This window comes from Bison bison, unplaced genomic scaffold, assembly GCF_000754665.1.
Source record: "Bison bison bison isolate TAMUID 2011002044 unplaced genomic scaffold, Bison_UMD1.0 scf7180017864464, whole genome shotgun sequence".
Lineage (NCBI taxonomy): Eukaryota > Metazoa > Chordata > Mammalia > Artiodactyla > Bovidae > Bison > Bison bison.
Genome location: NW_011495025.1, coordinates 6758725 through 6763966, shown reverse-complemented (window position 1 = coordinate 6763966; position 5242 = coordinate 6758725).

Genomic DNA, 5242 nt, shown 5'->3' with positions numbered 1-5242 from the left:
CAAGAGCATGGTGATCTTTGGCTGTCTAATAATATTTGAAACAGAATACTGGATGGCATCACTGACTCGATGGATGTGAGTCTGGGTGAACTCCGGGAGTTGGTGATGGACAGGGAGGCCTGGCGTGCTGTGATTCATGGGGTCGCAAAGAGTCGGACATGACTGAGCGACTGAACTGAACTGAACTGAACTGAAAGTCTAAATGCAACTTCATGAAAAGACCTTGGCAATTTGCAGCCATCACTTTAGGGTGATTAGGTAGCATCTCATTGTGACATCCCCAAATGTCAAAATCTATAAGCTTTTCCTCTTGGATCTTTTCTCCCCAAAAAGGATTCTTCAATTTTTACATATGATGGAAGCCTTCACAAGAAAAATGAAGACCCAAAGAAGCAGTTAGGGCTGAGAGCTTATATACTTGTTAATGCTGTTGAAATCAATGCAATTGCATTGTCTGTCCTTCAATAGCCTGACTGCTAGTTTTTTGGAAGCAAGTCAGAAGGAGGAATGTCTTGACAAATATAATTCAATTCACAGATTTTGACTGCATTTATTTTTATTTAGGTGCCTCCTTCCCCCAGTTGGACTTGTGACCCCCAAATCTGGAGCATCTCTGACTCAACCCCTTTAAAGAGAAAATCCAGTTTTCTTCTTTTAACTTTTTATCTTGTATTGGGATATAGTCGATTAACAATGTTGTGATAATTTCAGGTAAACAGTGAAGGGACTCAGCCATACATATACATGAATCCCTTCTCCCCCAAACCCTGTTCCCATCCAGGCTGGCACATAACATTGAGCAAAGTTCCATGTGCTGTACAATAGGTCCTTGTTGATTATCCATTTTAAATATAGCAGTGTGTATATGTCCATCCCAAACTCCCCAACTATCCCTTCCCCCCGGCAATCATAATGTAGTTCTCAAAGTCTGTGAGTATTTTTCTGTTTTTACAAGTGAGTTCATTTGTATTATTTCCTTTTAGATTCCACATATAAGGGATGTCATAGGATTATTTCTCCTCCTCTGTCTGACTTATTTCACTCAATATAACACTCTCTAGGTCTATCCATGTTGCTACAAATGGCATTATTTCATTCTTTTTAATGGTTGAGTAATATTCCATTGTATATATTTACCACCACATCTTCTTTAGCCATTCCTCTGTCCATGGAGATTTAGGTTGCTTCATGTCTTGGCTGCTGTAAACAGTGCTGCGATGAACATTAGTGTGCACATATCCTTTCGGATCATGTTTTTCTCTGGATAAATGCCCAGCAGTGGGGAAAATCCAGTTTTCTGCTCAGTTGGAGAATATGCATTTATGTGGAGGAGGATGAATGTAATATGTGAAGATCTACTGAGATGTTATTTAAGACTTCAGATTATAGTCTCTTCATTTCTGTGTAATGTGGTCTTATGGTTGCTCTGTCAATTAAGAATTAAGAGGATGGTTCTCGATGTAACTATCACAGACTGAATAATTTATTACTCCTCAGTCCATATATACAATCCTGAGAAAAATCCAGTGCTTATGAGACAGGTAAAGGAAAAGAGACCGAGAAGGAGTAGCCTGAGAGGAAGGAGATAAAGATACTGATTAGATGATGAGAGTGGTCAGCAGGTCAAATGCTGCTAAAAGGTCACTCAGTAAGAATAAGGACTGAGAAGAGCCCAGTGGATCATGCAAAGTGGAGGTGATATTTACCCTGGCCAGAGCAGTTTCACAATTCTTCCATCCTCAGCAGTTCCTGTGAAAGTGTAGGTTAGATCATAGCAGACTGTTCAAAACTCACCAAGGTCTTCACAATCTCTTACCTTACAGACGACAGTGTTGGACAAGTGGTTGGTCTCTCCACTTCCAGCCAGTTTTCTCCTGGGCCTCATCTCCTTCAACTTTCTCTACTCTATCAGACTCGCCTCCTTGCTCTTTCTTGATAAATCCAGGATCGCTCTTGCTGTTCAGGATAGCCTTTGCATTAGTTGTTTGCTTTTCCAGAAATGATGCTCCCAGACTTCTTCCAAACTCACTCCCTTGCTTCCTTCAGGTCTTTGCTCAAATGTTGCCTTTTTTGAGGCCTTACTCAACACTCTATTTAAATTACATTTATTTCCACTCAAGCACTATCCCTCTTCCCAACTTTGTTTTTCTTCTAACATTTATCACGATTGAACGTACGGTTTTACTCACTTTATTTAGTGTCTGTCTCCCCCACCTTCCCTCAAACATAAGCTAGATGAGGGAAGAGATTTTGTTCATTCACATGTCCCAAGAACTTAGAACAGTACATACAACATAATACACACTTAAATATTTGATGAATAAATTAGTGAATCGAGTAATGGTGCAAAAGAAGGTAGATATGGAGAATATAAGTTAAAGAAAATATCTTCAATAAATCTGGCTGTAAAGAAGTGGAGAAAGATATTATTGAACTTGAAGGGGAACATGGGGTTTAGGGAAGCTCATATGTTTTTTATTTGTTTACACTGATTTTTTTCTTTTGAAAAAATATTGATTCATGGAAGATTGGAAGGAAAGTACAGAGAGGTTCCATTTACCCCTTCACCCAGTTTCACCAATGGTTTTACTTCTCCAGCTAGGTAACTATAGTACAATATCAAAACAAGGGAGATGACATTGGTATATTGTGCATATAAGTCTATGCTACTTTTATCACATGCATATTTGTGTAACCACTACTGCACTCAGGATACAAAACTATTTCCGAACCACAAAGATTTCCCTCGTGCCACCCTTCCCACATCCCTAGTTCTTAACAAGCATGACTTTGTTCTCCATCTGTGAAATTTTTTCATTTCTAGAACATTATATAAATGAAATCATGTAGTATTAATACTTGACTCTTTAAGATTGTTTTCTCTTGCTTATCCTATTCTATTGAGATTCATCCACAGTTTGCTTACCAATAGTTCATTCCTTTTTGTTACTGAATAGTAAGTACTCCATGGTATGGATGTACCATGGGAGTTTTCAGCCATTCACCTGTTGAAGGATATTTTCATTGTTTCCAGTTTTTGTCTGTTCCAAATAAAACTGCTATGAACTTTTCTGTATGGGTTTTTATGTGAACATAAGTTTCATTTCTCTGGAATAAATCCCCAGGAATGTGATTGCTGGGTTATATGACACAGTATATGATACATGAAATTAAAAGATGCTTTCTCTTTGAAAGAAAAGCTATGACAAACCTAGACAGTATGTTAAAAAGCAGAGACATCACTTTGTTAACAAAGGTCCATATAGTCAAAACTATGGTTTTTCTAGCAGTCGTGTATGAGTGTGAGAGTTGGACCATAAAGAAGGCTGAGTGCCAAAGAATTGATGCTTTTGAATTGTTGTGCTGGAGAAGACTCTTGGAAGTCCTGTGGACTGCAAGATCAAACCAGCCAATCCTAAAGGAAATCAACCCTGAATATTCATTGGAAGGACTAATGCTGAAGCTGAAGCTCCAATACTTTGGCCACCTGAAGGGATGAGCCAACTCATTGGAAAAGACCCTGATGCTGGGAAAGATTGAGGACAGGAGGAGAAGGGGGATGAAATAGTTGGATGGCATCATTGACTCAGTGGACATGAGTCTGAGCAAATTCTGGGAGATAGTGAGGGACAGGATGCCTGATGTGCTGTAGTCCGTGGAGTCACAAAGAGACACAACTTAGTGATTAACAACAACAATGATACATGTATATTTTGTATTTTAAGAAATGTCAAGCTATTTTCCAGAGAAGCTGTACTGTTTTAAATTCTTCATGGTCTTTTTTTAAAGGGTGGGGCAATGTAAAGTCTGTTTAGGTTTTCTCTGGGAGGAACCAGCCACCAGGAAGGGGAAGGATGCAGAGGACAGAGCCGAGTCCAGAGGAAGCAAGTGAAAATGGAGCAAGGTAAAGAGATGCTCCTTCCACTGGAGGGTGTGACCTAGTTACCTGATGAAGGCAAGAGGTCGGATGCAGGTGGCTTTATGGGTTTGATGGCTGGAACTTAATGATTTCTCTTCTCTTGGCTAAACAGTGAATGAAGGCTGGGCTGAGAGTGAAGTGCTTTGACATCAAAGGGCTTTGTGGTCACACAAGTTTGGGAAATGCTTACTAATGTGTCACACCCTAGTTATTAGCACATTGAACGTTTAGAAAAATCCTAGGGTAGAAAAGAGACCAGTCACACTCTGTGGCGTGAACAGATGAATTTATGTGGTAAAGGATTAATTTTCTTTCCACATATATTTCTAAACCCTTCTCTCATTTTGTCCACCCTGACCCCCAAAGAACAACTCTCTTCATACCAATTTGGAAAAGTCTGGAATAGAATATAGCTACGATGGGACATTGCATGTATCCCACACAATACACGGAGTTTCACCCTCTCCACTAAAGGGATACGTCCAAATTTAAATATTTGTGGGATCAGAATATCATGATCAGAGTTTTAGTAAAGTCTTCTAACATGTAAACAGTATTCCAGTATAATTTAGCTTATGCACTAATTATGCCAAACTGATATTTTAAAATGAGTTAACATTCTTAGATGAGCACTTGATTTATTATAAAAGTAAAACTGTGAAACAATGGAGACAGTATAGTCTTTTTAATAAACAAAGTCTTGATTTTAATAAACTGGATATCTGTATGGGAAAAAGTTTTGACATATACCTTATGTCAAACACAAAAATCTTTTCTAAGTAAATTTGAAAGGTTAAACAATAGAACTTGTAGGAGATAACATAGGAGACTATTTCATGAATTTGATGGTAGGCAAAGATTATTCTTAGAGTACAAAGAGCTCTAACAATAAAGGAAATGGTTGATGAATTCAATTACAGTAAAATTAAGAAATCCTGTTCAACAAAAGAACATTGAGAGAATGAAAAGGGAAACCATAGCATAGGAAAAGGCTGGTTCCAAACAGGAAAAGGAGTACGTCAAGGCTGTACATTGTCACCCTGCTTATTTAACTTCTATGCAGAGTACATCATGAGAAACGCTGGGCTGTAAGAAGCACAAGCTGGAATCAAGATTGCTGGGAGAAATATCAATAACCTCAGATATGCAGATGATACCACCCTTATGGCAGAAAGTGAAGAGGAACTAAAAAGCCTCTTGATGAAAATGAAAGAGGAGAGTGAAAAAGTTGGCTTAAAGCTCAACATTCAGAAAACGAAGATCATGGCATCTGGTCCCATCACTTCATGGGAAATAGATGGGGAAACAGTGGAAACAGTTTCA